Below are 24,037 nucleotides of genomic sequence, written 5' to 3'. Positions count from 1 at the left end.
CTCCTTTGTCACCAGCCTCCGAGCCTGAAGAAAGGCCTCAGAAGAAGAGGATTTGTGTAGGTTCATATCAGGAGAGGCATTCCAGAAGATTCTCCCCTTTCTAGAACTATGGTATAATTAAGTGCACCATGGTGGGGGGAAAGGTTTTGCTCCTGCCCTATCTTCTAGGACTTATACCTACACCATACCTGCCTGCTGCCTCTCTCAGATAGGAGAGTGTATGGAGAGAGACAGTTATTGTTGTAACTGTGCAGGGTTTTCAAGTCTGTTGCTGATGGAGGGGGATGCAAGGAAAGGCCATACCAAATAGGAGACAAGACTTACCTGCTTTGCCTGCTTAACTTGGCATGTTTGCTACACATACACACTTCATGCAATTGCCACATCAGGAATGGGGAACCTACAGTCCTCTAGTTGTTCCTGAACAACAACTTCCATCATCCCTGATCATAGGCCATGCTGGCTGGGCCAGATGGGATCTGGAGTCCCACATCGTCTGGAGAGCTACAGGACTGCCTGGGTCTCAATCAATATTTATTCCAGTTAATCTTTGGAGCCAAAGAATCATCACTTGCCCCGAGTTTCACTGCCAGGTTCCTACTGCTGTATTTGGGCAAAAACAAGTTGCTCACATTCGTGCTCAGACAAACCTGGGAGCAAGAGTACCATTTCACACTCAAGAGTGTTGGGCAAGCAAAGCTACAACTGGCCAAGCAAAGCTACTGCTTACATTTTAGCACAAACAGAAAAGCATTCAATGCAGCATTTACAAGGAAGCTGCATTTTTAATAGGCCCTAAATGCTACCCAGCTGTGTGCCAGTACTTATTTTTACTCTGTGCATCCCTGAGCTGCAATTGTGGTCCCTGCTTCCTTAAGCAGAATGCCATTCTGGTCGGGTCCTGTGGAAAGCAATTGCTGAAGCTTCACATTGTCTTTGTATAGTTGGCTTTGTCAGGATAAAATGTCTGAGGCAGCTTATAGAGAAAAGGCTTTGATATGGTTGGCTGAAAATTAGTTTCTTCCATCTTGCAAAACATCTGAGCAATGACATCAGTGATAAAAGTCTTTCGCTTAACAATGGAGAGAAGGGAATCATCACATGGCTTCCAGAAAATATAGTAAAAAATGTCACTTTTAAAATCCTTCAAGAAAATTCACAAACATGCTCAAAAATGCCTTCTAGGCCCCATAACCTTTTAGATACAGTACTTAAGTTTTGAACATGTCTTTCTTCTTTCAGAGATGCATTGTACAGTAGTGATCTACAGCAGGTTTCTGAACAACTTGGTCACCTATGATGAATGCAGAATTGCTCCCAGATGACCAGAAAGTTTTACAAAAGTGATTTCTGTTTCTCTTTCCTTTTAGGTGGCAACTAACTACCCCGGCTATGCATGGGCAAGTGGGTTTGTAGCTTTTGTGAATCTATTTTCAAAGCTGAACTACAATTAAATTGCTCATTGAGTACTATAACTCAGTCCAATAAATAAAAATAATAAGCCAATCCAAAGAGTTTGCAGCATTTCCCCATCCTCAGATATATTCGCCCACTACTCTCAGCATCAGTCAAACAGAAAGCTGCAAAGAATTCCCATTCGGAGGTATGCAAGAGTAACACTCCTGTCATTTAACCAATGCACAAGGTAAATACACACTTCCTGCACAGAACCTGTGTGAGCAGATATCATCCACCCAGATATCAGTTTCAATAAGGAAAATGTGTTATCTATGAACACAGAAGCTACGTGCAGGGCATAGATCCTGTAGGTTGATTGTCCTGAACAGGCATAGTCCATGCTGCAACCTTTTGTTGCAAATCCTGCTTGTGTAAATAAATAATAAAAAAGTAAGGGTCTCTGAGCACATGCACATTTTCCTTACATACATGTGAGTAGCTAGAACTAACACATATGGACTCCTAGTACAAGATCTGGCATTATGGCCGGTTTGAGCTGCACCGTCTCTTATACGAGAAATCAAGTTCTGCTATGGCCAAGTTCCCCTCTAAACAGATGCTGCTTTTGAATGTACAAAAGTTAGCAAGGCAGCTGAGCTTAGCTGCCTAAACACCTATTTAGTTCCAGAGTTCAGAGTCTGTAAAACTGTTTCCAGGCATTAGCTGCAGTCACTCCCCAATCCATATCCCAGCTGTTAAATGGCACATCTGCAATATCTTCCCTAAAGCGATCTGAGCTGCATAGCATCGCCATGGTAAGGCTGGGATCGCACCAGGAGCAGAAGTGAATTCAAAAACTCATTTTTAACTAGCTCTTTTTTTCTGCCTTGGCTTTATTTCCTATGATTGAGGCTCATTTCATTTCTTTCTCCACCAAGCTAGAGGCAGCAATGCAAGGGCTTCACAAAATCTCCAGGTTAGTTCCCTCTCGTCTGTGGGTAGGAAAAAGCAGCTCATTCAACAGGGCTGGCAGAAAGGCCTTTCTTACTGCACTAAGCTGGGCAGTGCAAGAGCAACCTGAAAGCTGGCCCTGGAAATCCATGGCATGTCAACGTGCCTGAGGACCCAGGCCAGGACTGACATCAGCAGCAGAACTTGAATGCTGCTTCCAAAGTGCTGCTGCCCCTGGGAGCTGCCTGTACTGTGGTCAAGCTAGCAATCTTTATGATAGGTGTGGGGAACCTTTGGCCTCCAGACGTTGAGGTATATGAAGGGGCCAAAGTTTCTTCACACCTCTGTTATGGAGCAGCATCTGTCTGAGGAAAATCACATCAGCCAGAAGCAAGCACATTCAAGCCCCTGGTTCAAATCTTGTTCCTTCCATGAACTTACTAGGCAGTCTTTGGCAAGCCATGAAGAAGCCATCCTATACTTTGTTGCCCCTTTGGTCCACTTAGCTCAGTATTGCCAACACTAGGGTGGGGACCCTTTTAGACTCTGAGGAGCACACTTCCTTGGGGCCAATAATCTGAGGGTCACATGCCAGTGGTGGGCGGGACCACAGGCAAAAGTGAGCAGGTCTATGGATGTGACTCTTACTTTTGTATAAAAGGCTATATTTCAATCACACAAAAGCCAGATGGTACTACACACACACACACACACACACACACACACACACACGTCCATCCAGGCAAGGAAGAGGCATTTTCACAGTTCAAAGGCACATTCCAGTCAGCCAAGAGTACTCAAGGAGGGCATGGAACATGGCCAATGAAGAATGATCTAATGAGAGTTTTGAGGGCCAGAGAAAGGCCTGGAGGGTCACATTCAGACCCAGGGCTTGCAATTCCCCATGCCTGGTCTACATACTTACTGGCAGCAGCACTCTGGAGTTTCAGAAAGGAGTTCTCTAGCCATACCTAGAGATCGTGGGATTGAATGTGGGACCCTTTGCAGGCAAAACATGTGCTCTGCCAGTGAGCTATGGCCCATTGTTACCCCCCACCTCCTCGTCTATGAAGGGAAAGGCAATGCGCTGTAGTGGTTAGTGTGTTGGGCGAGAACCTGGGAGATCACGGTTCAAATCCCCACTCTGCCATGAAGCTCACTTGGGCCAGTAACTGCCTCTCAGCCTAACCTACCTCACAGGGTTGTTGTGGGGGTTAAATGAGGAGGGGTGAATCATGTGTGCTCCTTGGAGAAAAAGGTGGGATATAAACGTATTAAACAAACACACACACCCTGTTGTTCTGAAGATTGCTTAGTTAATATCTCTACACCACTTCAAACACTCTAAGAGCCCTTTAAAATGTGAAGGGTTTACTATGAGCCTAAACTGGGAGTGGATTCCTTGCATCCACATTTAATATGCAACTCATCCCTCCCACTACAAACCCAAAGGTCCGTGGCCTCCAACTTAAATGCACAGCCAGTAAAAGCAAAGTCAGGCAAATGGAAGGAAGAGTTCAGTGAAGCGAAAGAGCTGAGAGTCAACGAAATCCCTGCCTAGAGAATGCTGGATCCAGAGTTGAGAAGCGAGAGAATCCCTAATAATCTGCAGCCCCAGGAGGGCAGACAGGGACTTTCTAGCTGGCTGGAGAGCGAAGATCTTGCCATAATGGCTTGTGTGCGGTAGGAAAGCAACCATGATTCACTGGGGAAGGGGAAGGCGAGCGGGCGGGGGGGTGGGAGGCGGTTGTCAGCAGAGACCAGTCGCCTCGGAAACCGAACGGGCGCTGTGGCTGTAAACTGATGAATGGATCCCGCGCCATGGAGGTGGGCAAAACTACGCTGGCCCTGATCGCACGGGAAAATGCACATCTTCACAACCCACCAGCAGGGGGCGGGCACGGGCACACGCTCCATCCGCGCGCACATACACAAGCACACACATAAACAGAGCGAGCGCATGCATGCACACAAACAGGCAAAGAACACTAACGCGGCTCCTTGCCCACACGCCTGCTTAACCGCGGCGGCGTGCGCGGAAAAAAACACACACACACACCCCATGGCCAAATGCGCGCGCACCTACCCGAGACAACAACACGCTTCACCTAGTACGCGTGGTCGCACACAATGAGGAGAGCGGGGTGTGGGGGGAAAGACCCGCAAAACACTGGGGTCAAATTTCATCTTTCATAACGGCACACACATGGAGAAGGCAGGCTGCTCGGAGGATGCCTTCGAGCAGCTTTGCCGGGGACGGCGAGCGCGCAGGGCACCTCCTCCTCTCCCGCTTGCAGCGCACGAGGGAACCCAGCGCGCACGACTCCCGCACCGCGCGCAAATGCAAGGCGACTTCACCCGGGATCTTCATCCCATGATCAGTAGGCGATGCCCACCCTCTGATCACCTGTAGGAGTGAGCGGCTGGAGCAGCGACTCTGCCCACCGCCCCCTGCCCCCGGTTAGGTTGAGGTGGCGCCGGAGCAACCTCCGAACAAAGCCAGCTCCGGCTCGCCAGGGCACGTGCTCCGCCAGCGCCGCTTCCTCCCCGGCGGGCAGAGCGCTCTAGACGCTCCCGAGGGTGAAAGGCGCCCCCATCTGGGACCCTAGCGGAGGGGATCTCCCCCTCCTCCTGGAGTCTGGCTTGGGCCTGGGCTCCGGCCTCGCGCTCCAGAGACTCCCCAAGCCGCGAGGGGTGCGTGCCGTTACCTGCTGGAGTCATGCGCTGCCCCGGGGTGCGGGAAAGGCGCCGCGGCTCGCCCTGCGCGGCTGCTCCGGGCGCTGCTGGCGACGAGAAAGTGCCGCTCGGAGCATGCGTGTGGGAGCCAGCCAGGCATCTGATGTCGGGGAGGGAGGGAGCGGGAGGAAGGCTGCCTGCCTGCCTGCCTAGGCACTTGGAGATGGAGAGAGAGAGAGAGAGAGAGGCAGCGCTCCCAGCAACGGGGGAGGAGAGTCTGGGCTCTGTCAGGGATGCAGCTCTTCAGGAACCTGCACAGGAGCGGGGGGTGGGAGAGAGTGGATCTCTCGCCTGAGCTGCGATTCTCGTGGCAATGCCATAGCAGAGCGGGTAGACTGGCCACAGATTGCCCTTGCTCTTGGTCCCGCCGCGAAAATACACAAAATGACTCTTCTTCTACACAGAGAGGGGTAGTCTCCTTAGTTTGTTGCAATAACAAGGGTCTACTGGCCGGGCACCTTCGAGAACGCTACGGCTGAGCTCCGATACACGTCCACCCGAAAATGTGCCAGTTTCCAGCGAAGCTTGCTCCCCAGGAAAGTGTTTCTAGCAGAGATTGGGTCCTTGTGGCCCTCCAGATACTGTGGGGCTCCAACTCTTGTCGCCCCTAATCACTGGCCATGGGTGGGGCTGATGGCAGTTGGAGTTCAACTACATCTGGAGAGCAACAGGTTCCTCGTCCCTGCCTTGCAACACAGTAGATGGTGCAAGTGCCAGGGCGCAGTAGCACTTACTTCCAAGTAGATGTGCACAGGATTGCCAAAAGCGTGGCTGCCAACATCAAGACAGCGTTTTCTCTTCTCTACTCTCTATTTTGATTACCATCCATCCTGATGTTCCTTGAGCTCAAGACTTGCTCACTATTCTGGTTTTAATACCAACACGGTTTCTTTCCGGGGTTTTCTGTAAATCGGTTCGTATTTGGCAATTCCCCCATTCTTCTGTTCCATCCATATCTCTTTGCCTTGGCTGTTAAACCTGTTACCCTTCCAAGCTTACACTTCTATGTTCTATATAGTGTCATAGCGCTTAGAATAATAGAATTGTAAAGTTGGAAGGGACACCGAGGGTCATCTAGTCCAACCCCCTGCAATGCAGGAATGACTGTTACTATGTGAAAAATGACCCAACAGCTACAGGTAGCAAGGAAATTCTATTCCTGTTTGTAATTTAATCATTTCTGAAAGCCTGGTCCTCACAACAATAAGATATATATGCAGCTGACACTGGAAGCAGTTAAATGTCACTTGTGTGCTTCTACAAAGTCACTTAAGAGTAGTTGTGCCAGCTTCCCAATTCTACTCAGATCACACTTTTAAATATATATATTATTCTTTTAATCTGCTGATGGTCCATAAACAGACACTAAAAGGTGCTGTAGTAGAATATATTTCTATTCAGTACAAGTGGGTAAGTGGTATCTAAACCATAAAACTTAAAACAACAAAAATCTCTACCTGTTTCTGCTAACTAATCTAACAAATAAATCTCACTATCAACCCCATTCTGCCACAAAAAGACTGCCTTTCTATTTTCAAATCTTGACTATCCCACAGAGTCAGGTTAGCATGACCATACGAGTCAAAGTGTAAAAAATAAAATTTCCACCCTTCCAAATCAGTAGCTGAAGAAGTCAATGAAATTGTGGGGCATTGTTAAAAGGGATCAGAACCTTGCCAAAGTTACACACCTTGTTTGTGTTCTTACCGTTGTTGATAAAGAATTAGAACAGGACACACAACTGGTGCCCTCCAGATGTTGTTGGACTCCAACTCCCATCAGCTCTAGCCAAAATGGTCTTTCATTAGAAGTAACGGAAGCTGGGTTCCAGGAAAATCTGGAGGGCATCACACTGGTGAGTCCCCCCCTGAGTTAAGAGGAATAATTCCACACTGGAATGTTATACTAGGAGAGCAGACAAGTTTTTAAACATGATTAAAAACAGTATTGGTAAAAAAAAATCATATAATAGTATGGGGGGCATAAAGTCTATCACTTGTCCATTGTGTGACCACGTACCATACAGTGCTAAATACACCATTTAGATGAGAAAGCGGAAAAGATTGCATTTCCGCAGTGACAAAAGTCATAGTTTGAGTGATATGACAACGATATATTTTGCAGTAGAAACATTTGGGTCAAACAACAGTGCAATTATTGCACAAAAACCATCTGGAAAGTTTTGGGTCAACCATAGATGGCTAGGGGAAATGGTGTTTGATTTTGCATCGGAGTCAGTAAAGTTGATTATGGACCACACATTCCTTCCAGCATCCTCTTTACAAGACCTCTCAATTCCCCACCCCTCTCCTGGAAAGTGAGCATTATGAAAAGCCAAGAAGCACCCTTTAACATCTGCAAGAAAGGCACAAATGAACTTCATCATCATCACTCTCCTCTTTCAACAGTGACCAGTTCCCTCTCTCCACTTCCTACATGCAACAAAACTGCCATCCTCTGCCCTGCCTTGATTACTAATATTGTCTGGGGAAAGGAGGGGGAAAGAATGAAAACCCACAAAGTGCAAATCCACCCACACCCTGAATCTACAATTGATGCCACCCACTCTGCCAACTCCATCAGAGAAGCCAACATGTGCTGCAGCCAGAAAAAAAGACAAGAGCCTAGATTCTCTGAGAGGGGGAGGAAGGTGAAGCACCCACTGCATGTTCGCCCCCTCCCATTTGCTTCATGCCCCCTTTTCTGCACTAAACGAAAAGGCATCTTTCTGGAGGATTTGTAGATGGGGTGATGGGAGGGGAAGAGAAATGTGTGGAAGGCTGAATATTGATGCTACCTGAGACAGAGCGGTTGGAAAGGAAAGCACTCCACACAGAGAGCACAGAAGCTCTGTTGCCGCTGCTTCCCAGCTCAGGCTTTGTCTAACAGCATCCTACGCACTCACTCTCGGCAGTGACGAGGAAACCACTTATACTCATCAGCGGCAGGTTCTTCTCCTCTTCCCACCCTGCTACACCCTCCCCCCCAGGTCCTGAAGGACTCTCTCCACCTCCTCGTTCTAGCTCAGACTTCAGCAGCTCAGCATTGCACAGTGCTTTGGTTGGTAGCAGGGTCACTTCAGCTTCAAAATAACAAGACAGAAGATTCAGGACCATGCACTGTGTAGAGTCACCTTACCCAATCCAGTGCCTTCCAGGTGTTTTAGACTACAGCTCCCTATTGGGACGTCTTAAAAAGGAAAGTTTAGAACTGTCCAGCGGCATGTGACTATAATACACATGGCACTCTCTGTTGCAACACACTGGTGCACATGCACTTGCCTTGCATGTGCCTATGTGTTTTCTTGCTCAATAGCATGGCATTTAGCAAATTTACACAGAGCAGGAGAATATCCCCAGGACTGGCAATCTGACTACACTAATGCAGAAGAATGCAACGTTTCCTTCATATTAGAAATACTGGTGAATACTCTGTGGGGAACAGCAGTGGCGTCTGCAGGGGTTGTCTTTGGCAGGAGAAAGAGAAATGGATATCCTTGATTATGGCCTGGGGCTCTAGAGGCGCTTGGACTACTCAGTTTACTTTTCACATTGTTATCAGTTGTTTTGAATCACCAAAGATAATGCAACTTTGGCAAGACTTGAATTTTTTTAACTGCCCAAATGTTCTTTTTGAACTGCCCACTTTCTCCTAAACTGCCCATTTGGGTCTGCCTGCCCACTGTTTCTCTTTAAAGCCCTGACTCTCCATTCGCCGTATTGGAGAGAGAATGTTCTAATCCTTCTCTTCTGTAAGCAATAGCCAAGGTCTACCCAGAAGCAGAAACTGTCTTGATGTGTACGGAACTGTACTAAAAGATAACTCCCATCCCTAAGCGGCTTGGGCACAGGGCTCCATGGAGTCTACCGTTACGCAATCACAGATAATTCATAGATGACTTCTTGCCTGAGGCGAAAGCATGAGGTGGAAAGGCAGTGCAGCTGTGAACATTAAACCTGTTTTAAAAAACCATTTAAAGCATGTAGTGTAAACATACTTGTCAAAGAACTGAAGCCAATTCCAAGCAAATAGCCATTTCCTCCTATTGAAAAGAGGCCACCACCTGTCCCCTTGCACCAGGATACTATGGGAATTGAAGGTCTACATATGGATTTTGGTATTCAATTTCCAGGAATGGTTCAGATTAATCAGGGAGACTGTCACTGACCCAGGGTGTCAATGCTCATGCTGCTCAGTTTGGTTTGGAGTAAGACTGATAGTGGAACAGTTTTAAGGCTCTCCTTTCCCCTGTCTGTTTCTCCTTCCATTGAGGTGGAATCTCAATCATGCTTCTTGGCTGTTGCTTTTTAGTTTTGGGAGGCCATGGCCCAGTGGCAGAGCAGGCCCCAGGTTCAATTCCTGTATCCTCAAGGTAGGGCTGGGAAAGACCTCAGTGTGAAACCTTAGAGAGCTACTACCAGTCAGCATAGACAATACTGAGCCAGAAGGACCAATGGTGTCCTAGTATAAGTTAGCTCCCTGTCTTAATATTAGAGCATGTGGATTTCCTTAACCAGACTGAGGCAGATGCTGGGGGAAACACACGAACGTAAGAACATCTCCGCTACCTCAGTCCAAAGACCCATCTAGGCCAGTAACCTGCTTCCCCCACTGGGGCAAACCAGCAGAACAAGAGGGCACCAGCACACCCCCTTTGCTGCAGCTCAGCAACTAGCATTCAGGGTTATGTTGCCTCTGACACTAGTGGCTCCATATAGCCGTTGTGAATAATTCTAAAGCTAGCAGTTAACTGATGAATGTGGAATGTTATGTAACCAAAGCAGCACCATTTACACACATGAGGAGGTACCAGCATGATTAGGGTAACACTATGTTTTATAGAAGTTGAGAAAGAGGAAAGAAAAATCAACACCCCCTCCCAAATCCCAGCTAGTCAGGACTGAGCATGTTTATCTGGAATAGAAAGGTAAGTGTGTATGAGAGAAAAAGTGCACACACGCACGAGCATGCACGCGCGCATGCGCGCGCACACACACACACACAGAGGAGGGCTGGTGGGGTGGGTAGGTGATGGCAGACAGCATGGCTGAGAGTAGTGGTGTGTGCGGCAGTGTAGAATTGCAGTCGCCCTCCTGACACCAGCATCACGGTTTGCCTGACTGTGACTAGGGTGGGTCATTGGTTAAGGTTGGGGCCATGCACGTGCACTGGGCAGGAGCACCAGATTGGCAGTCCCACCTGATGTACATGCATGGCCTCAAGAGACCCATGGGGTATGCCATCATACCCTAAACCCTTCCACATAAGCAGCAGTGATGCTGGTGTCAGAAGGTTGCTTCAGCAGGAGCAGTCCACATCGCAACGTTTTGTTGCAGGTCAAGTTGTCTCTTACATCTCTGAACAGACCAGAGGGTGGGGGGTGGGGATGTCCATTATCTGATTTGTTTCCTCATGCTGGACCACATTTCACTGTGCATGTGCTGTAAGCTGCACATGTGTAATGGCTGCCTGAGCCATACACACCTCAGTTTAACCACTGCTTCTGTTTTCTAATCAGATGGAACCTCATTTGAGGGAAAGCACATCAAACAGGAGCATTTCACGAGAAGCTACAAGACCCAGATGTATTGTGGCTAACATCATGTGTACTCAGCCTCAAACAATAGTGGTGCGTGTTGGAGCCAGACTAAGAGGCAGTGTGTATACAGCACTAGTTTCTATTGGTTCTAAAAGAAAGGGGTTTCACTTAGCAATTTAAAGAAAATAGGCTGATTAGAGGCTTGTGAAGCAAAATTAGACTATTGGAATGTAATCTAGGCTCCTTTAAAATAGATTAAAGTGAAATATTTCAACTGTAATAATCTATAGCTGATCACCACTAACAGGTAGGCAAGCCCCTGGGAGACCAGAGGGGAGTCTTTTCAAATTCCTTTTAGGATTTGCAGGACAAAATACAGGAATAATGATTAAAATAAGGTCATAATGATTAAGACTACCCCTGAAGGAAACAGAATGTACAGGTATACACTTAAAGGACTTACTACATTCTTGTACATACTCTACATTGTCTAAAGAAGGTAATAAATATTTTTCAAAGGCCAAAAACAAAATTCTTGAATAAAGTGAAAATACCAGCTAGCAGCCCATTTTGTCTCATTCTGGAAATCTGTGCCTGCTTCTAATATCACACCACAGATTTCCATGGTGAGGTGAGTTGTCAGACAAGCAAAAGACGCTAGATGGGTTATTTTTAATCCCTGTTCTTTTAAAATATAAACAGGGATTTAATATAAACATGTAGATTTCTGTTGCACATAGAGGTGATCCAACCATGATGCCTGGCGATGTGGCTGCCATGGATTTCAGGAGTCATTAAGCAAGGGGCTGTCCATCTTCTTGAGCCCATGGGGACATTTGCTGACAAGAGACACTGTGATGGCTAGCATGCAGGCATTGCAACAATGCACACATCTCGGCCTCCCCCCTCATGTGCTCATTCCCCCTGCCCCTTGCCAGCAATGAGGCTTGAAACAAGCATTCCATTTGCTGCAGAAGGCTTCATTCAAGCCAAACTTCAGTGGGGGAGTGGGGGGATGGTTGGGACCCCATGGGCATCTGGGAAGGCCTCTGTGAGCAACACAATGGCAACTGCTGGTTTGAGTCTTAGGGGGCAGCAGAGGTGTTGGGGGCAGGAGATATCTTTGAGGACGAGGATAACACTCTATGTTGTTTCCGTTTTGTTTCAACGAGATGGGTTGTGCTCCATGTTAGTTATAGGAAAGGAGGGTTTGTCTTTTGGATTTTCTGCCCCAAAATGCCTTGGGCCAGTCTGGGTCACCCCATTTCCTCATAGTTTAAAGTCATATTTAAACATGCAGTGAGACAATATAGCTTGATGATTATGCAGCTTCTCTGTTGGAGATGGGCTCGAGTGATTAATAAGTCAATAGGGGTTATTCTGAATGTTAAGAGTCCACTTACTGGTCAAGGATAGCTATTACAGCATATGGAAACCCTCTTATCACAAGGTCCTTTGATGCAATGGAGATATTATACTTCAAAGAAAGGAAATGAGCTTAGATCCTAGTGTGCTTGAAATGGACAATGGCAACAAAAGACTGAAACAAAACAAAAGACTGAAACCTTTTTAAACCTGGTCATTTAAGATGCAAGAATACCTTTGCAGTACAGTTAACACAGGTACCATGAATCTTAATGATACCATCACTGAAAATCTTTTACCAGCACAGTTCCCAAACCACTACTCTTATTTCCTATTCTACAATTCTTTCTAGAAAACAAAGAATAAAAAGCCCTGACATGACCTTTTTTGGTGGTGTTATCCCTGCCTTGAAACATAACACTTTGCTGCAGGACAAGGAATGCGATCTAGTATGTTAATACTGTATTTATGCGAATGTAATGCGTCATCAAATCCAATCCTCACCTCAATTTTCAAAAGCTTGATGCCAAAAAACTATTTGCTGATGAATGTAAATGTACCCTCAAATCTAATGCGCACCCTAATTTTCGCGACTTAATTTGGCCAAAAAAGGTATGCACTATATTTGAGTAAATACGCTATTTGTATACACACAGAGATTGGTTTGCTTCCACTTACCTTTCTTGATTTCTTGTTAATAGTTATCAAAAGGGCCCTTGCCCAAATAAACGTCATTGTCTATCATGTACATGTAAGTAAGGAGGGCTATTCTTACATTTCAGAGTGTCCGTTTGCAGGGCTGGTGTCATTATTTATAAAACTATGCTTTTAAATTATCATGTGTGATACAGACATGGCATGGGTGCTCTATTTCTCTGAGATACTGTAGCAGTAATCCAGGTCAAGCATCTGAGTTTGAGTCAGCATGTCCCAGACTGTTGATGGTGCCAAAACAGGGTAGATGAATTATAGGCTTTTCAGAGTAACTTGCATCAAGTACAGAGCACTGTACTTTGGGAGAGCGGTCAACGCAGCCATATTATGCTGGTAAATGGTGAAATGTAAATGGCGATACCAGAACGTCTCCCCCTTGATCTTCCTAGTCCTCCATGCAGCTACTACTGATATGCTTGTCATCACTGGGCTGTTATTTATAAAAATACAGTAACCATCTTTGCCCTGGTTTTTTGACATCTGTGATGTGCGTTCTTTAGATCCCACACTATTCCTATGATTATGATACGTCTTAACAGTTTTTAACGCTGTTTAAAACTGCTTCAGATCCTTATTCTCCACACAGAGCTACAATTCCCAGAGTTCCCTGGGAAGATGAATTGCCTGTTAAACCCCTCTGGGAACTGAAGTTCTATAGTGGGAATATGGGTCTCCTAACAACTCTCAGGGGACGCGGGTGGCGCTGTGGGTTAAACCACAAAGCCTAGGACTTGCCGATCAGAAGGTCGGCGGTTCGAATCCCCACGACGGGGTGAGCTCCCATTGCTCAGTCCCTGCTCCTGCCAACCTAGCAGTTCGAAAGCACATCAAAGTGCAAGTAGATAAATAGGTACCGCTCCGGCGGAAAGGTAAACGTCATTTCCGTGCGCTGCTCTGGTTCGGCAGAAGTGGCTTAGTCATGCTGGCCACATGACCCGGAAGCTGTACACCGGCTCCCTCGGCCAATAAAGCGAGATAAGCGCCGCAACCCCAGAGTTGGCCACGACTGGACCTAATGGTCAGGGGTCCCTTTACCTTTACCAACTCTCAGTACCCTTAACTACAGTTCCCAGGATTCTTTGAGGGAAGCCATGGCTGTTTAAAGTGGCATCATAGTGCTTTAAATGTATGGCACAGCTACAGTCCTGGTTTCATCTATCTGCAGCCTCTAATACATCTGCCTGAGGCAGGTCACTTCTCTCAGTTTCATAGCAGCTGTTACCATTGGCTACAGAATACTTGTGGTGTTACAAAAGTGTTGATGGCAAGGAAAAAACAGGTATAAAATGAGAATACCCTGTCGGGGGCAACAGCAGAGATTTAAAATCAGAGAATATGCAGCAAAGCAAAGTGTGGAAATATAGCCTGTTAGATCTTTTGAATATGCCCTTGTGAGTTCCTTCTAAAGTTTCCCTCTTCCTCTAGCACAGAAAAAGACCACACATTTGGTAAGTTAAAAATTGTTTGCTTACAAACTCTCCAAAGGTCAGATTCATGTGTTTTTCCATACAACATTCAGAAAACGTTTGGTGGGCAGTAAAACTTTGCTTAGTTACAGTGGTAAAAGTTCCTAAATTATGGTGGGGAAGGGGGGGGGTTCTTGCTTTGTGGTTGGGGGTTTTTTTGTTCTTGTTTTTATTATGTATTTTGTGTTTCGATCTTGTATTTTTATGTTGTGAACTGCCCTGAGATCTACAGATGGACAAATTTAATAAATAACAAATAACTATTGGTATAGGAACCCAAGAGGGTCTTGTTAGAGCTATGTGGTCTGAGCTGCAGCAACCAGCTCAAACTTCCTCACATGTTGAGCTTCACAGGTAGATAATAGTAGAACAAAGGCTTGATTACCTAGTCCCTCTCAAGGTGAGCTAAGCTTGGCAGAACAGCTTACTCTATGGTTTTAACACTTTCATGCATTAATTAGACCTAAGCATGTTGGTTATATGAGACTGGTTATCCCACAAGAATGCCATGGACCCCAATTAATCAGTGTGAATAGAAACCCATGCAAACCCTGTAGAATCCAAGGAACCCATCACTACATTTGCCCAGTATGAGCAATAGCAGAAAAGCCCTTAGGGGGAGGACTGTAGCTCAGTGGTAGAGCATCTCCCTAGAATGCAGAAGGTCCCAAGTTCAATTCCCAGCTTCTCCAGCAGGGGTTGGGAGAGATTCCTGCTTGAAACCTTGGAGAGCTACTGCCGACCAATAGCCTGACTCAGTTTAAGGCAGCATCCTATGTTCCTAAATAGAGTCATCTTGGCTAGTCTGGAATGTGTACTAGTCTAATAGCATGAATGCTAGATCTTACGGCCATATTATTCTGCTTACTATCACTCTCTTTGGGTAGGGAAAGCAAAGGAAGGATGCAAGGAGAGGGAACAGGACCCTCAGTACATAAAGGGAGCAAATTAGTGGCTGTATCCTGGCATTTGAAAGAGGCTAGTGTTGGGTGGGTGCCCTATAATTTGCCTGATGCCACCTGTGCTTTGTGCTGTGACTCACACATGAATCACTCTCCAGTTGCTAATTCACACATCAAAATCACTGTTCCTTTCTGCTGGGTGGGTGGAAGAGAAGAGGCCAGGGTGCGTAGGAAGGGGCCTAACCAGGATGCCCTTTCCCTGGGGAAGAGGAGCGAAAGGGATGCATGCACTGTGTCCTTATGACAAATTAAAACAACGCTGGCATGGCAATTCATCACCCCTCTTCACACAGCACTGCTTTGCCCAATAACTCTTCTGTTCCTCTATTATTGTGAAGAATGACAACACTGGGGTTTATCTTTAAGCAAGGCTAAAGCTTAAAAATGGCTCTTGCCCCTTCAGTTGGGTTTGTAATGCAAACATAAAATCTACATCAGCTTGCTTACATTACTAACATCCACTAGAATGATGTCCGGAGAATAATATCCCATAACTCCCCACAAGCATTATTCCACAATCTATTGCTGTACCCTGTGGAGCTCCCCACCTCCAATTGCTCTACCCTTTCTGATTTTCACCATAGAGAGTTCATGAGTTGCACATCTTAGAGTCTCCTCTAAGGAGACATGCATATTCCACCCTTGGAGAGCTGCCTTGCATGCCTGACACATGTACAGGGGAGATACACACATTCTTTCTTTGCACAAGACCCAGAAGCACAAGCCCTGGCTTCATGAGACTCAAGTGTTCTATGACCACATTTTAGAAGTCTTGTCCTGTTCAATCTACTATAAGCCTACTATACAGAGTCACAGCTGTTGCTCCATCCGATTTTGGTTCTGGCCCCGCCCTCCACTGACATGTGGCCTCAGGAAGGAAAAAACTTTCCATGAAACCTGGGAGAACCATTGATGAAATTGACTCCAGTCCAAGAAACCTTATGCCATAAATTTGTTAGCCTTAAATGTGCCATGGGACTCTTTGTTGTTATTGTAAGTCAGCACCAAGCTTCTGGGGCCAGTTGGATCTATGATGTTCAAAAATCACCTTGTTTATGGTCTTCTACTTTCAAAGCCAATTGGAGGACATTCCTGCCTTTGCTGGAGTGGGTACAGTACTGTGCCTGGTTCACTGTGAGTGCTGCTAGAAATAAATATGAAGCATGAATAAATTCATAGCTCTGTTGGACACTATCACATCACTGTGTTTTCAAGTGACTCTTGTAGACAGGGAAAAAAGATCACAATGAGCTCAGTTTGGTTCACTCACTGAAGGCATACAGGAGGATTCCTAGGGGGAAGTGATGAGTCTGGTTCACTCACTGAAGGCAAAAAGGATTCCCAGGGGGAAGTGATGCGCCTGCTCAGGAGGAAGAGCTTGTCTATTTCTCAGGAGCTTGCTTGTTTTGAAGAGCAAACTTCCTATTCCATGGTATCATCATGTTCTGTCCCTAGACAAGTATTTCTTCCTCCAACCCTGTTATGTATTCAGTGGTCTGTGTTTGCCCAAGCTTGAGTCTGGACTAAGATTTTTGAGCTCCTTTGTTCTGATTCGATACATGTTGTCCAATCACAGAACATTTCAGGATTTTGGCCTCTGCCACTGGCCCGTGATTTGCAGTTTGCAAGTGTAGACAGCCAATCACGTTGGGAGTGGGAGTGGCCCAGGCTTTCAGAAATGTATATAAGTAGTTGCTTTGCCTCTGCTTCCCAGTTATGTAGTTCAATAAAGGTTCTTGCTGTTATCACTGTGTCTTGCCTTGTGGGAACCCACCTACACTTCAACCCCCACCCCAAACATCATTAATTTCAGCAATGGGTGTGTTGAATCAGTTCAAAAAGTGAGACAGGTGGCTGATTAAAAATAAGATGATTCAAGTCAGGAAGAAATATTCCCCAGGGCACCTAATGGTATATCCACACTACAAGACTTACACATAGGATTTGTAGCTTGCTGAAGTGAAGACTTCTCTTAGAGGTGCTTAGCCCTGATAACAGAACTACAATTCCTATGTTCTTTGGGGAGAAAGGGAATGACCATTATATTACAGGCTTAAAACTGATTTAAACACATCTCTTCTCTTTGGTTTCTCTTGTAGTGTACAATGTCAATCGTTTCATTGATGTATATAACTATATTTAGTATATATTAAAATATCTGCACTTTTCTTCCTTTTTCCTTTGGCGGCCTATGGACCCAGCAGGGAAAAGTGAGTTGCTTGCAACCAAATATTGTATTGGAAGAAGGTAGCAAAACAAACAAAATATGCCAAAGATGCATTAGGTTTCTGTACAGTATTAGGTTTGTAAGAAATGATGTAAGTTTACAAACAACTCCCTATACAGTGGTACCTCGGGTTACATAAGCTTCAGGTTACATACACTTCAGGTTACACACTCTGCAAACCCAGAAAGTGCTTCAGGATAAGAACAGAAATCAGGCTCCGGCGGCGCGGCAGCAGCAGGAGGCCCCATTAGCTAAAGTGGTGCTTCAGGTTAAGAACAGTTTCAGGTTAAGAACGGACCTCCAGAACGAATTAAGTACTTAACCTGAGGTACCACTGTATAATCAAGGTAGGATCTTGCTCCAGATGGTCTACCTTAGGCATGCTGCAGAGCCTTCTTTGCAGTGGTACATCCTTTCCTTTTGAAGCCTGTGCAACTAGTTCCCTTCTGTCTTAAAAGTAAATAAAGCCAAACCCTTATTACTACTTTAACGAGAAGGGAGCAAGTGACCAGACATCTGAATTATAGCCTGCTCTTGGTTTCCTTGTTCTGCAGCTGTTTTCCCCCCTCTCTCCCTCTCTCCATATTCTATTGGCATTTTATCATTTTGCAAGTTGCCTCGAGGGCCCTCTGAGTTGAAAGGTGGGATAAAAACGGAAGCAAAACAATCACCATCATTTCCAGTGAGTCTGGGATCCTGCAATAATAACAGGTTGGGAAGACTAGGGCAAAGGTTGAGAGTAATGTTTTCTCAGCATGGAGGAAGAAAATAAGCTATCCCTAGGACGCAAAAGAAGGAATAGGAGATGTAAAGCAAGGCTGCAGCAGGCCACGGTACACTTCACCGAGAGCTGGTGATTGCCGCCAAGGACATGCCTAGCTTGAGTGAATCATGAGCCCAGAGAAGTACCAACATCTCCTGACTGGATGTTCTGTCACCCTGTCTTCCACAATCATCCCCTTTCCCCACCCACACTCCCCTTTCTATCTAGAATTGTATGGTGGGTCTATATGAAGAAGGGGGGGGGGAGGCACAATGCTTCTAGTGCTGGCTGAATGGCCTCAGCCAATTGGCATCTGCGGTGCACCTGGTTGCTAGGCAACACAGAGGATGCAGAGAAAGAAAATGCTCCTTCCAGTAAACAGTGAGGTAGGAACAAGGGAGGGGGAGGGGGAGAGAGAGAGACCTAAAAATAGGGAAGGAATAAAAATAAAGTTGATTAAAGCACCAGGATAGTGGGGTATCTACAGGATAAGGTGGGCTGGGGGAGACAAAGAATCCTAGTTTGCAGGACCAATGTGTGTGTGAATACTAATGTGCTGGGCTCTCAATCTCTCAACATAATAAGCAGCCCAACAGCTTTCACAGGACTGGATGTGTTCTATTTCATTTTTTATCCAACACACTATGACACTGAAGCCACCACCCTGGATTTCTGTGTATATGAGCATGCTGATTTCATCATATGTGTGCATAAAGGTTTGGATTTTGGGTGTGGGCATGCTATATTCTTTGGATTGGTATTTCACCAAAGAGGGTGGTTTATTGCACTAAACAATAGTTTCCAATAGTTTCTAACCATCTTCCAAACCACTGGGCTGTGTCAGTCGACACCACTAGCCAAAGTACTTTCCTCTCCTCTGGCACATCATAGATTTTCTAATCCACCATGCCAAACATGCTCCCAGCTTAGCCCTTGCTCTGAGAAGTCCCACTCCAACCCCAGTTATCTCTCACATTATTTCAACCACCTCTCATCTTCCTGTTTCCTAGCTCAGTTTTATTGTGGGTGCATTCTGTAGCATGTTGTTGACATTAGTGGTGGATTTATATGCAAGCGGGATGCTTCCCCAATGTTACCACATTATTGCTGTATGAAGGGGCACTCTTAGGTGAGCGGACAGGTGAGTAGTGAGTGCACAGAGGAAGAGGTGGGGGCGGCACTTTCTGTTTTGCCTATAGTGGCAAAATATCCTGGGTTGGCCCTGGATTTTGCTTTTTAGTTGAGAGCAACAGAAGAGCACATAGCGTTCACCTCATTTTATCAGCCAAGACCAGTGATGGTATCTTACTATCGTAAACCGCCTCAAACCCAGACTGCCATTCCCACCACTCCTGACCCCCCTTCCCTTTTACCTTGTTTTCCTCCTTGTCTAAATCTAGCTCTACGGCTCTGAAAGAGCTTCATATATACTTTCAAAAGAAAGCAACAGGTGCCTTGAGCCCACAATCACCATGACAACTGTGTGTTACACAAGAAGGATGTGAAATTATAAAGTGCCATATACCTCCTGGAGCTGCGAATAGCATCAGGAGATAGATAGACTGGGTTCTGGATAGGGCTCCCAGTCCATGACCTTAACTATCCCTTGCACATGTGTGCATGTGCAAGCAAGCACATGCGGTGGTGGTAGCAAAGGAGAACATTGGTATTTGGAGGGAACCTCCTCAATTAAACTATGTAACATTATTCTTCTCTTTTTGGAGCAGGTAACAAACTGCCTTGATTTATTTGTAAAAACATATATCCCTTGAGAATTAGTTCGCCTTGAATCACACAAAGTGTATGTTTTTCTATATGAGTGGTCCCCATGTCCAGGAAATGGGTCAGTTGCCTACCTTATACAGAACTGCACTCCCCCTGAAGGAGCAGGTATGCAGCCTTGGTGTGCTTCTGGATCCTGCTTTGATACTGGAGGCCCAGGTAGCCACACTGGCTAAAAGCACCTTCTGACAGCTGTGCTTAGTTATACAGGGGTCAGCAAACTCTTTCAGCAGTCCACTGTCCCTCAGACATTTGGGGGGGGGAGGAATGAACAAATTCCTATGCCCCACAAATAACCCAGAGATGCATTTTAAATAAAAGGACACATTCTACTCATGTAAAAACATGCTAATTCCCGGACCATCCACGTGCCGGATTGAGAAGGCTATTGGGCCGGCCGGATCCAGCCCCTGGGCCTTAGTTTGCCTACCCATGGCTTAGTACAACATCGACAACTGTTCCTGGACCAGAAGAACTTGACCACAGTAGTCTAGGCAATGGTGACTTCAAGACTGGATTACAGCAATGTATTCTATGTGAGGCTTCCCTTATGCTTGATGCAAAAATTGCAGCTACTGCAGAATGTTGCAGCATAGCTACTGACAGAAATGAGACACTGTCAGCATGTTAACACCTCTGCTCGGAGATCTGTACGGGTTGTAGATTTATTAACAGTCAAAATTCAAGGTGCTATTGGTATATAAAGCCCCTAACAGTTGGGGGCAGTTTACTTGGGAAATCTCTACTCCATATGCACCCTCTCAACTGCTTCAATCTATGGAGCTGACACTGTAACAGGTGCCACATAATAATTGTTCTACACTTTAAAAAAATTGGTCTGTTAGTGTGGCAGCTGTTACTTGTTGTCTATTGACATCAGGCAGGAGCCTTTACTGTACTCTTTTCAGCACCAGCTTAAAATGTTTTTGCTTAGCCAAGCCTATCCAGACACATAGATGTTGATGTCTTTTAATCTTTTTTGTCTACTATTTATTTTAGTTATCTTTTAAATGTTTTTAATTATGTGTTTTTAACTTGTTTTTATTGGTACTTTTAGTATTTCTTGTAAACTACTCAAAATTTTTATTACAATCAAGTAGTCTATAAACTTTGTTAAATAAAAATAAAATAAAATATACAGTTCTGTACAGAATCACATACAGGACATGCACAAAGCTGTCTACTTGCTTTTTCACAAGTGGCAAACAGCTCCCAGGTTGAGCACTTGAATGGCAAAACTCAAAAAGGCAAGAAAGCCCAAATTGACTGCCTCCATTTGAGGCTGCCTGTGTAATCCTCTTGACTTCTCTTTTGCCTTAAGGGCTAGCAGCCTGACATGGCAACCACGTCTTATGGTTCCTGGCAGATGGTGACAGGGAATCACTCTGAGGACACAGATGTCAATGGCACCTGTCACTTTGCCTAGACCACTGGGGTCAGGAAAGACAGCTGGGTCACACAATATCAGATGAAGTGGTAAAATTGGTCCCGGACTGTTAACAATTCCGACTACATGGGAAGGGACTTCATATATGAATGCTTCCCCATGAAAAAAGTTCCCTGCATATACCAAACTATGGTATATACATCCCTTGTGAAAGAGTTAGCAAATATGAAATTATGTTATAACTTTCCCATGATATCCTGTTGCCTCCACACGGGTAGTTTTATATATGACCCCTCACATGCAGTTCAGTACAGTCCAAGGTTGTTTCCACATTAGAGTGCTTTAGTATCCCTAAGCCATTGCTTTATGGTTAATTAGCTGGATGTGAAATGAAAGCAGAGGTTCCACGCAGAACTTACTATGTCATTACATTATCGTGCAAAGCATTTCCCTGTGATCAATATGTTTATTCACAAGAAAATCCCACTTAGCAAAGGTCCTTTCCTGCATTAATGAGGAATATCCCACCTGTTTTGGGGTTTTTGTTGTTGTTGTTGTTGTTGAGTTCAGCTATAGGATTCATGATGAAATGCCCCTAGTTACTCCTTTTGGTCTGGTCTCATCAGGTTCCAACAACACAGCATGCAGAATTATTGGGTTTGATGCATTCACCCCCACTTTGCATTTTTCAAACAGTAAAATAGCCTTGGCTGAAGCAAACCCCTTCAGCCTTGTTAGTAATCTTGTTGTTTCTGTACATAGGTCTTCATTCCTCAGTTACATGAGGAAAAACAGCTTTAACTAAAGGTGGGGTCCCCCCCCCCCCCCGGCTGAGGCAGCATGGGGCCTTGTACCAACAGCTGGTCCATCCTCCTTTCCCGGCTAAAAGAAGTAAGATTGGCAGGATAACAATAGGAGAAAGGGATGAGTAAGATGTTACTGATTGCCTTGGAAACGCATGCTCCCAGTCCCTGTGCCAGAGAAGGCTGGCAGCTCAAGAGGAATTGTATTCATCCCCCACCCCCTAGCCTCCCTTCTCCCTTGTACTGGAAGAAGCATGGAAACATATGCCCCCCCCCACTCGCCAACATTCTTCATTTATAGACATATGCCAGAGATCACACATAGTGCAACAGTTACACAGATTTTGCACACATGTCTTGCTCCAATTTACCCACAACTGCTGGGTTGTCAATCCTAACTATTCAAACATATGAGTGGGGACCCCCTGCCGAAAAGCTGAAATAATTGAATGATGAAAAAACTATTAGGATATCTTCTGAGAGGGGTTTGTGTGTTCGTGTTCTGGGTCTACAGCGAATGCTGTGCAAAGTTTGCTAGGTTTCTTTGTTTAAAAAATATCGTATTAGGATTTCAAAATGGGAGGCTTCAAAAGCATATTTCAAAACCATAAATCCACAAATGCAGTTCAGCTACCATGAGCACATGGGCTGCTTAATTTCCATACCACAGAAAAGCAGAACAGCCTGGATTCAACATAACTTCCATCTTTTACACACCATTCAAAGTACCCAAGGCCCATACCTAATGCCCTGTTTTAGCAATGTGAGCAGGGCACTTGTCAATGTTGGAGGGGGCTATTTTTGAATCCCCCACCCCACCCCAATGAATAAATGGGTGGGAAATTTCCTGTGCCAGGTCTGCGGCTGGTATAAATTGCGCTATTGACAGGACATGTGGCTGTAGATTTAAGGGGTTTAAAACAGAGCAGAAGTGTGGTTCACCCCCTCAGCTATCCATGTCCCTTCCATAGGTCCCTCCCATTTCAGCTATTTTGTCAGTGCACCCGAGGTGTTCTCTAGCAACATCTATCACGGTGGTGGTGTACCTGATGTTCTACCAAATCCAGGTCCCATTTTAACTCCTGAGGCGGAACAGGAATGTGCTACCTCCTGTCCCCACAAACCCTGCCCCCTACTACGCCACCCACTCCACCCTTTCAACCACCATGCCCCCCCCTCACAGAAACTTGGCAAAAAGAGGGTATTCCACAAGGCCTTGGTGCTTGTTTTCTCTGCTCAGGGTTAGGAAAGACAACACCACCCACTGGAACACCCACTGCTCTCACCAAACGGGGGGTGGGGGGAGAGAGACAAGCTTAAAACTGCATATATCACCCATGCAAATTTCAAACATTCATTCAGATTGGCCAAAAGGAAAGTAACTGTTCACGTCAAACTACCTTGCTACAAAATCTGCAGTAAAATGCTCTACCCCTCCCTCCTTTAACGACCAAAGGCACAAGGTAGAAATCTGCAGTTACAACAGATGTGGGGGAAACCCTTGGAAAGGAAAGGTGAGAAGCAAACAGAATAGACTTGGCAAGCCTGGAGTGACCTGCGGGACACACATCCGAAACTTGATTTGCTTGGCTGGCGTGGCATGGTGTTAGCACTGAGCATTCTCTCCTGTAGAAAGGCACAGAGATGCCTGAAGCTATGCTCCCCCACTCCACCCCCTTCTTTCACACATGGCTGCCTGCTTTATCTGCAAGAGTGCTCTGCCAATTCCTGCAGGCAGCCGAGCAGAAAGGCCAAGCTCCAAAGCAGATGTGGTGCTGACAGATGAAAAGCAAAGTCTTGACTTCAGGAAGAAGGGGTGGGCTGGACCAAGGAAGAAGGGTTATACACACATAGACACATACCCGTACCCAACTCCAGCTGCATAAATACTGCACATCTTTTTTGTGCACCAATGCAAATGGGGAGGCAAAGATTAAGGAAGCC

The 24,037-nt window shown here is 45.7% G+C and overlaps 1 protein-coding gene across 4 annotated transcripts in view; it reads right to left on the bottom strand.

Annotated features, from left to right (window-relative positions):
• Positions 1–24,037, bottom strand: part of GPRIN1 (G protein regulated inducer of neurite outgrowth 1) — a 53,878-nt gene that overhangs the window by 21,532 nt on the left and 8,309 nt on the right. The window contains exon 1 of one of the 4 annotated variants that reach the window (XM_083423224.1): positions 5,058–5,258. The exons of 2 other annotated variants lie outside the window; for them this stretch is intronic. The gene's annotated coding sequence lies outside the window, so the exon portion shown is untranslated. Of the gene's footprint in view, positions 1–4,756; positions 4,874–5,057; positions 5,259–24,037 lie in introns of those variants that run through there. One more of the 4 variants, XM_083423227.1, reaches the window with a different exon arrangement.

This window comes from Podarcis tiliguerta (genome assembly GCF_965153285.1).
Source record: "Podarcis tiliguerta genome assembly, chromosome: 2".
NCBI lineage: Eukaryota > Metazoa > Chordata > Lepidosauria > Squamata > Lacertidae > Podarcis > Podarcis tiliguerta.
Note: the sequence above shows the minus strand (reverse complement) of the source record. Positions and strands in the feature narration are given on the sequence as shown.